The sequence below is a fragment of the Lissotriton helveticus genome, chromosome 1_2 (genome assembly GCF_964261635.1).
Source record: "Lissotriton helveticus chromosome 1_2, aLisHel1.1, whole genome shotgun sequence".
NCBI classification, from domain to species: Eukaryota; Metazoa; Chordata; class Amphibia; order Caudata; family Salamandridae; genus Lissotriton; species Lissotriton helveticus.
The window spans coordinates 324,885,364-324,895,400 of record NC_136058.1 but is presented as its reverse complement, the minus strand read 5'-3'; positions in this window follow the sequence as shown (position 1 = coordinate 324,895,400).

Below are 10,037 nucleotides of genomic sequence, written 5' to 3'. Positions count from 1 at the left end.
TAAATGCGAACATAACCATTCGCTCATCTCCATTGGTAAGCATCATTATCGCGCACCTAAAACATCATGACACAATTACAATTTGCAAGTGTTTAATATAGAGTTTAACTACGCTTTTAGAACTGAGTGGTATAAGCTGCTGAACCGCTTCGCTAATCAACCCAGTGTATAGACAGTCCCTATAACGAAGCAAGTTGTATAACTCGAGGGTAAGTTCCTTTATCATGCTGCCATTACTTTGCACGCTGTATGCAATAGCAGGCCCCTATAAATCCTCCATTATCTTTTCCAGGCGCTAAAGTTATACCGTCTGTACATTCTAAGAAGTAACTACCATCTATAAGTAAAAGAAAGTGGATAGAGCTGGGTGCTTTTATATGGTAGGTAAGAACTAATTAGGAGCATGTGAATTAACCCTGTTTTATTTAGATAGGATTTAAACGATCTAAGGACTGATTTAGCAGCCTATAAGTTAGAGATATGTTTAGCATTTGCTCTAGTCTCAAGACAGCTAAGGGTTGTGGGCTGAGCACTGAATAGTCGGTCAGAGATATCTACTCAAGTATCCCACAATTGGTATAAGAAATGGACAAAGCCATTCACATGACATCTTTTGTTTTTTAAGTGTGCCGTATGTCTCAGTTTGTAATGTCGATATAAATTAGAGAGATCCAATATGATTGATTGGATCAGTGGCCCTTTCGACTATGTTGTCTATTACAGGTCCTATATGCTGTATTCATATAATGGATGTTAATTAAGTGTTGTTGAAATATGACTTTTATTAGCTATAAGTAAAGGAATTAAATACAAGAGTTTTTGTATATAAAATGTAATTACAGACACAAATTTATGTTATTTGTTATTGCAGATACCCTGTGCACACAGTAAAGAAAGTAGAGTTTATCGCTACTTGATGTGGTCCTGAGGAAGGTGGTTAAATCCGCCGAAACGCGCGTAGACCTGGCGTTACTCTGGCACAATTAATATCGGTGCTACCTCAGATGTACAAATGGGTTTACCTCTGTGTCTTTTCTGAATTTTTCTGAGTTTTTTCCTTTTTTCTAAGTCTGAATGTTGAATTGTTGAGTGGTGTGTATGAGCTAGTGTGTATGTTGGTTGGTGTGTGCCACACAGGGTATAATATTTTATTGTAAGGTACTTAGATTCTCAAAGATATTGTATGAGTATCACAACATGAATTGAATTATGTTTATGATAAGCTATATATTCAACTACAAAAAACTTTTTTTAAAAATGAAAAATATTTTTGATACAAATATGAAAGAAAAAAATAAATAAAATGCAAAAAATGAAATAAGAAAAAACAATTGTTGTACCTGTAATCCTTTTCTGAAGGGTCTGGATTTGACTTTGTGAGTTTATGCCATATGTGAAAGTATAATTTGACCACGGGGGATCTCTACTAGTACTAGTTGCGCGACCAGATGGCCCTGTGGGCCGGGCGACCAGATGGCCCTGCGGGCCAGGCGACCAGATGGCCCTGCGGGCCGGGCGACCAGATGGCCCTGCGGGCCGGGTGACCAGATGGCCCTGCGGGCTGGCGGCCGGGCTAACTCCAACTTTTGTCCTTCCCCAAAGTTCTGTAAGCCCCCACTACGTGGGGGCTTAATAGTCGAGGAAAATGGGCTCCCCGGGCAGGCTGTCGGGGAGTGGACGTGGCCTGGGCTTAACCCTCCTTGGGCCCAGGCGCTGGGGACAAGGCTCCACCGGGGCCTGGGGAGGCTCTCCCCAGCCTGGCTAGGGTTCGGAAGGTGGGACCGGGCCCGGGACTTGAGCTCCGGCCGGCCAGCCACGGGGTGCGCGAGCCCCCTGTCGCGCAGGCCACCAGAGGGTCCGGGTGCTGAGGACGGGGCTCCACTGGGGCCCGGGGAGGCTCTCCCCAGCCTGGCTAGGGTTCGGAAGGTGGGACCGGATCCGGGGCTTGAACTCCATCTGGCCAGGCCCCGTGGGTGCTGGTACCCCTCCGTCCTGCAATCCGGCCGGGGGTCCGGGGCGCCCGGGACGGAGGTTCCACCGGGGCCCGGGGAGGCTCTCCCCAGCCTGGCTAGGGTTCAGAAGGTGGGACCGGACCCGGGGCTTGAACTCCATCTGGCCAGGCCCCGAGGGTGCTGGAGCCCCCTGTCCCGCAGGCCACCAGTGGGTCCGGGCGCTGGGGACGGGGCTCCACCGGGGCCCGGGGAGGCTCTCCCCAGCCTGGCTAGGGTTCAGAAGGTGGGACCGGACCCGGGGCTTGAACTCCATCTGGCCAGGCCCCGAGGGTGCTGGAGCCCCCTGTCCCGCAGGCCACCAGTGGGTCCGGGCGCTGGGGACGGGGCTCCACCGGGGCCCGGGGAGGCTCTCCCCAGCCTGGCTAGGGTTCGGAAGGTGGGACCGGACCCGGGGCTTGAACTCCATCTGGCCAGGCCCCAAGGGTGCTGGAGCCCCCTGTCCCGCAGGCCATCAGTGGGTCCGGGCGCTGGGGACGGGGCTCCACCGGGGACCGGGGTGGCTCTCCCCAACCTGGCTAGGGTTCGGAAGGTGGGACCGGACCCGGGGCTTGAACTCCATCTGGCCAGGCCCCGAGGGTGCTGGTACCCCTCCGTCCAGCAATCCGGCCGGGGGTCCGGGGCGCCTGGGACGGAGGGTCCACCGGGGGCCCAGGGGAGGCTCTCCCCGGCCCGGCCTAGGGTTCGGAAAGCCGGGACTGGGGCCGGGGACCGGGCCCGGGGCTTGAGCCCCGTCCGGCAGGGCCCAGTGGTGCGGGAATCCCCCCTCCGTCCTGCAAGCCGGCCGGGGGTCGGAGGCGCCCGGGACGGAGGGTCCATCAGGGCCCGGGGAGGCCTGAAGCCCCGGAGCCCTGCAGCCCCAGAGACCTGCAGCTCTGCAGCCCCCGGAACCCTGCAGCCCCGGAGCCCTGCAACTCCGGGGCAGGCAGATTGGCCTCATTTTGGTCCCGGCCATCTGGTCGCCCCTCTCGCCTCGGCCATCTGGTCGCCCTGGAAGTCATGATGAGGTGCCATTCGCCTCCCGGATCCCAGCGAGGGCTCCAGGAGGTCGGGTACTTTTGCGCCTTGGGTCCCCTCTGTCACCTCGTGTGCACAGATTGCAAGAAAGTCAGGTAATTTCCCTCCGGATTACTAGGGACAGGGTACGCCCGGACACCCCTCCAAGGCTGGTGGTTCTCTGCTAGGGGAACCAGATGGGCTATGCCTGGGTAACACCTCCCTAGGCCACCCGGGCTTCCTTCCTCCAGGCCAACGGCTTGTCAAATTGCCCAGGACGGGCTCCATGGCTCTTGGGCAGTCGTCCCCCGGGCGTCCGGGGCTCCATCCCTGCCAACGGCATGCAAAAGTGCCCGGGACGGGCTCCATACGTCCCGGGCAGTCCTCCCCCGGGCGTCCGGGGCACCCATCTCCAGGAGGCCAACAGCATGGCAAAGTACCCGGGACGGGCTCCATGGGTCCCGGGCAGTCCTCCCCCAGGCATCCGGGGCTTCCATCTCCAGGCCAACGGCAGGTCAAAGTGGCAGTCCTCCCCCCCCCGGGCGTCCGGGGCTCCCTTCCCCAGGCCAACGGCATGTCAAAGTGCCCAGGATGGGCTCCACGGGCCCCGGGCGTCTGGGGCTCCCTTCCCCAGGCCAACGGCATGCCAGAGTGCCCAGGACGGGCTCCACGAGTCCCGGGCGTCCGGGGCTCCCTTCCCCGGGACACCGGCTTGTCAGAGTGCCCATGACGGGCTCCACGGGTCCCGGGTATCTGGGACTCCCTTCCCCGGGCCAACGGCATGCCGGAGTTCCCAGGACAGGCTCCACGGGTCCCGGGCGTCCGGGGCTCCCTTCCCCGGTCCGACGGCTTGTCAGAGTGCCCAGGACGGGCTCCACGGTTCCCGGGCGTCCGGGGTTCCCTTCCCCGGGTCAGCAGCATGTCAGAGTGCCCAGGACGAGTTCCACGGGTCCCGGGTCCCGGGCAGTCCTCCCCCGGGCGTCCGGGGCTCCCTTCCCCGGGCCGTCGGCAGGTCAGAGTGCCCAGGACGGGCTCCATGGGTCCCGGGCAGTCCTCCCCCCGGGCGTCCGGGGCTCCCTTCCCCGGGCCGACGGCAGGTCAGAGTGCCCAGGACGGGCTCCACGGGTCCCGGGCAGTCCTCCCCCGGGCGTCCGGCGCTCCCTTCTCCAGGCCGATGGCAGGTCAGAGTGACCAGGACGGGCTCCACGGGTCCCGGGCAGTCCTCTCCCGGGCGTACGTGGTTGTCCGACAGATTCGGGCAGATGTGCTTTTACGAACCGGATCGGAATCGGCCCAAATAATAATAATAATAATAATCCACATTTGTAAGGCGCACAATCACCCGTAAGGGTCTCTAGGCGCTAGGGGCCGTCGGGAAGATTAAGCAAGCTATTGCCCAGAGTCACATGGTGCTGGGCTAATCTGCGGCCGCTGCCGGGGATCGAACCCTGATCTCTGGGATGCTCGAGGGTTACTACACGCTCTACAAAAACCTTAAATAAAAAAATCTCCAGATTCCGGAGTCAGCCGCCCTAGCCGCGGTGCCAGCTATTTCCCAGAGTCACCTGGTGCTGGGCTAATCTGCCGCCGGTGCCGGGGATCGAACCGTGATCTCCAGATTCCGGAGTCAGCCTCCCTAGCCGCGGCGCCAGCTATTTCCCTGAGTCACGTGGTGCTGGGCTAATCTGCGGCCGGTGCCGGGGATCGAACCCTGATCTCTGGGATGCTCGAGGGTTACTACGCGCTCTACAAAAACCTTAAATAAAAAAATCTCCAGATTCCGGAGTCAGCCGCCCTAGCCGCGGCGCCAGCTATTTCCCAGATTCATCTGGTGCTGGGCTAATCTGCCGCCGGTGCCGGGGATCGAACCGTGATCCCCAGATGGGGATATCCCAAAAATCTGGCATGGATACGGCCCGCCAGGACAGGTTTGGGCACCCCTGATATAGAGGCAGTCAACGCGAAATCTGCTGGGTTCGATTCCGATCCGTGTCAGAAGGTCCATAGGAATCTGTCGGGCTTGGGAGTCCGTACAACAGGGGTGCCCAAACCTGTCCTGGCGGGCCGTATCCATGCCAGATTTTTGGGATATCCCCATCTGGTGATCACGGTTCGATCCCCGGCGCCGGCGGCAGATCAGAGTTCCCAGGACGGGGTCCATGTGACCCGGGCAGTCCTATCCCCTGGGTGTACGTGGTTGTCCGACATGTCGGTCGGATGTGCTTTTACGTACCGGATCGGAATCGGCCCCCATAAAATCGTACGTAAAGTATATAGCAAATCAACCTGAAATCTGCTGGGTCAGAAAGGGCTCGATTCCGATCCGTGTCGGAAGGCTAGGAGTCCGTACGAATTTGTCGGGACGGCATGGCAGAGTGCCCGGGATGGGCTCCATGGCTCTTGGGCAGTCGTCCCCCGGGCGCCCGGGGCTCCATCCAGGCTGACGGTATGGCAGAGTGCCCGGGTCGGGCTCCATGGTTTTCACGGTGGTCCTCCCCTGGGTGTCAGGGGGCTCCTGGCCGACGGCATGGAAAAGTACCCAGGACGGGCTCCATGCGTCCCGGGCATTCTTCCCCCGGGCGTCCGGGGCTCCATCCAGGCCGACGGCATGGCAGAGTGCCCGGGTCGGGCTCCATGGTTTCCAGGGTGGTCCTCCCCAGGGTGTCGGGGCGCTCCAGGCCGAAGGCATGGAAAAGTGCCCAGGACGGGCTCCATGGGTCCCGGGCATTCGTCCCCCGGGCGTCCGGGGCTCCATCCAGGCTGACGGTATGGCAGAGTGCCCGGGTCGGGCTCCATGGCTTTCACGGTGGTCCTCCCCTGGGTGTCTGGGGGCTCCATGCCGAAGGCATGGATAAGTGCCCAGGACGGGCTCCATGCGTCCCGGGCACGGGCACGGGGACGGGGACAGGGGCTTCACTTCCGTGTCCAGCCATCTGATCGCCCAGATTCCCTCGGCCATCTGGTCGCCCGGATCCCCTCAGGCATCTGGTCGCCCGCAACGCTTTCCTATGGGGCAACCAGATGGCCGAACTTCCCTGGAAGTCCCGATGAGGTGGCATTCGCCGCCCGGATCCCAGCGAGGGCTCCAGGAGGTTGGGTACATTCGCGCCTTGGGTCCCCTCTGTCACCTCGCGTGCACAGATTACAAGAAAAGGGGGTAATTTTCCTCCGGATTACTAGGGCGAAGGGTACGCCCGGACACCCCTCCAGGGTTGGTGGTTCTCTGCCATGGGGACCAGATGGGATATGCCTGGGCAACACCTCCCTAGGCCACCCGGAGCTTCCTTCCTCCAGGCCAGCTGCATGTCAAATTGCCCAGGACGGGCTCCATGGCTCTTGGGCAGTCGTCCCCCGGGCGTCCGGTGCTCCATCCAGGCCGACGGCATGGCAGAGTGCCCGGGACAGGCTCCATGCGTCCCGGGCCTTCGTCCCCCCGGGCGTCCGGGGCTCCATCCAGGCTGACGGCATGGCAGAGTGCCCGGGACGGGCTCCATGCGTCCCGGGCATTCGTCCCCCGGGCGTCCGGTGCTCCATCCAGGCCGACGGCATGGCAGAGTGCCCGGGACAGGCTCCATGCGTCCCGGGCCTTCGTCCCCCCGGGCGTCCGGGGCTCCATCCAGCCTGACGGCATGTCAGAGTGCCCAGGACGGGCTCCACGGGTCCCGGGCGTCCGGGGCTCCCTTTCCCCGGGCCAACGGCATGTCAGAGTGCCCAGGACGGGCTCCATGGGTCCCGGTCATCCGGGGCACCCTTCCCCGGGCCAGCGGCATGTCAGAGTGCCCAGGACGAGTTCCACGGGTCCCAGGCAGTCCTCCCCAGGGCGTCCGGGGCTCCCTTCCCTGGGCCAAAGCATTTCAGAGTGCCCAGGACGGGCTCCACGGGTCCCGGGCATCCAGGGCTCCCTTCCCCGGGCCAACGGCTTGTCAGAGTGCCCAGGACGAGCTCCATGGGCCCCGGGCGTCCGGGGCTCCCTTCCCCAGGCCAGCGGCATGTCAGAGTGCCCAGGACGGGCTCCACGGGCCCCGGTCATCCGGGGCACCCTTCCCCGGGCCAGCGGCATGTCAGAGTGCCCAGGACCAGTTCCACGGGTCCCGGGCAGTCCTCCCCCGGGCGTCCGGGGCTCCCTTCCCCGGGCCAAAGCATTTCAGAGTGCCCAGGACGGGCTCCACGGGTTCCGGGCGTCCAGGTCTCCCTTCCCCGGGCCAACGGCTTGTCAGAGTGCCCAGGACGGGCTCCACGGGCCCCGGGCGTCCGGGGCACCCTTCCCCGGGCTAACGGCATTGGCAAAGTGCCCAGGACGGGCTCCATGGGTCCCTGGTAGACCTCCCCCGGGCGTCTGGGGCACCCATCTCCATGAGGCCAACGGCATTGGCAAAGTACCCGGGAAGGGCTCCACGGGTCCCGGGCAGGCCTCCCCCGGGCGTCCAGGGCACCCACCTCCAGGCCGACGGCATGTAAAAGTGCCCAGGACGGGCTCCATGGGTACCGGGCAGCCCACCCCCGGGCATCTGGGGCACCCATCTCCAGGAGGCCAACGGCGTTGCAAAGTACCCGGGAAGGGCTCCACGGGTACCGGGCAGTCCTCCCCCGGGCGTCCGGGGGCTCCCTTCTCCAGGCCGACGGCATGGTTCAATGCCCAGGACGGGACGTCAAGTGGCCAGGACGGGCTCCATGCGTCCCGGGCATTCGTCCCGGGACGGGGACGGGGTGGGGAAGAGTCCAGGCGGCTTCACCTCCATGCCCGGCCATCTGATCGCACAGATTCCCTCAGCCATCTGGTCGCCCGGATCCCCTCGGGCATCTGGTCGCCCGCAACGCTTTCCTATGGGGGGGGGACCAGATGGCTTAACTTCCCTGGAAGTCTTAATGAGGTGCCATTCCCCTCCCGGATCCCAGCGAGGGCTCCATGAGGTCGGGTTCTTTCACGCCTTGGGTCCCCTCTGTCACCTCGCGTGCACAGATTGCAAGAAAGGGGGGTAATTTGCCTCCGGATTACTATGGGGCAGGGTATGCCCGGACACCCCTCCAGGGTTGGTGGTTCTCTGCCATGGGGACCAGATGGGATATGCCTGGGCAACACCTCCCTAGGCCACCCGGAGCTTCCTTCCTCCAGGCCAACTGCATGTCAAATTGCCCAGGACGGGCTCCATGGCTCTTGGGCAGTCGTCCCCCGGGCGTCCGGTGCTCCATCCAGGCCGACGGCATGGCAGAGTGCCCGGGACAGGCTCCATGCGTCCCGGGCCTTCGTCCCCCCGGGCGTCCGGGGCTCCATCCAGGCTGACGGCATGGCAGAGTGCCCGGGACGGGCTCCATGCGTCCCGGGCATTCGTCCCCCGGGCGTCCGGTGCTCCATCCAGGCCGACGGCATGGCAGAGTGCCCGGGACAGGCTCCATGCGTCCTGGGCCTTCGTCCCCCCGGGCGTCCGGGGCTCCATCCAGGCTGACGGCATGTCAGAGTGCCCAGGATGGGCTCCACGGGTCCCAGGCAGTCCTCCCCCGGGCGTCCGGGGCTCCCTTCCCTGGGCCAAAGCATTTCAGAGTGCCCAGGACGGGCTCCACGGGTCCCGGGCGTCCAGGGCTCCCTTCCCCAGGCCAACGGCTTGTCAGAGTGCCCAGGACAGGCTCCACGGGCCCCAGGCGTCCGGGGCTCCCTTCCCCGGGCCAGCGGCATGTCAGAGTGCCCAGGACGGGTTCCACGGGCCCCGGTCATCCGGGGCACCCTTCCCCGGGCCAGCGGCATGTCAGAGTGCCCAGGACCAGTTCCACGGGTCCCGGGCAGTCCTCCCCCGGGCGTCCGGGGCTCCCTTCCCCGGGCCAAAGCATTTCAGAGTGCCCAGGACGGGCTCCACGGGTTCCGGGCGTCCAGGTCTCCCTTCCCCGGGCCAACGGCTTGTCAGAGTGCCCAGGACGGGCTCCACGGGCCCCGGGCGTCCGGGGCACCCTTCCCCGGGCCAGCGGCATGTCAGAGTGCCCAGGACGAGTTCCACGGGTCCCGGGCAGTCCTCCCCCGGGTGTCCGGGGCTCCCTTCCCCGGGCCAAAGCATTTCAGAGTGCCCAGGACGGGCTCCACGGGTCCCGGACGTCCGGGGCTCCCTTCCCCGGGCCAATGGCATACAGGAGTGCCCAGGACGGGCTCCACAGGTCCCGGTCGTCTGGGGCTCCCTTCCCCGGGCCAACGGCTTGTCAGAGTGCCAAGGACGGGCTCCACAATTCCCGGTCGTCTGGGGCTCCCTTCCCCGGGCCAACAGCTTGTCAGAGTGCCCAGGACGGGCTCCACGGGTCCCGGGCAGTCCTCCCCCGGGCCAACAGCAGGTCAGAGTGCCCAAGACGGGCTCCACGGGTCCCGGGCAGCCCACCCCCCGGGCGTTCGGGGCACCCATCTCCAGGAGGCCAACGGCGTTGCAAAGTACCCGGGAAAGGCTCCACGGGTACCGGGCAGTACTCCCCCGGGCGTCCGGGGGCTCCCTTCTCCAGGCCAACGGCATGGTTCAATGCCCAGGACGGGCTCCATGTGTCCCGGACAGACCTCCCCCGGGCGTCCGGAGCACCCATCTCCAGGCCAACGGCATGGCTCAATGCCCAGGACGGGCTCCATGGGTCCGGGGAGGCGTCCCATGCGCCTCCGGGCTTGGGAGCCCCGGCTGGGTCCAGGGGCCTGGCCGGGCCCCGGGTCTCCCAGCCTGCCGCACTGCCAAGGGCCCGGGAAGGGGTTCCGATGTGCCCGGGGAGCCTCCCCTTGCTTGGCTGGGTTCAGGAGCAGTGGCTAGGGCCCCTGAGGGCCCGGGGAGGGCGGCCTCCCCACCCCGGGCTCTGTCCTTGGTCCTGCTGCGTGGCAGGGTGCCCGGGACGGGGCACGGAGGGACCGGGGAGGCGTCCCATGCGCCTCCGGGCTTGGGAGCCCCGGCTGGGTCCAGGGGCCCGGGCGGGCCCCGGGTCAGGTGCTCCGGCCCTGGGCCCTGTCTCCCAGCCTGCCGCACTGCCAAGGGCCCGGGAAGGGGTTCCGATGTGCCCGGGGAGCCTCCCCTTGCTTGG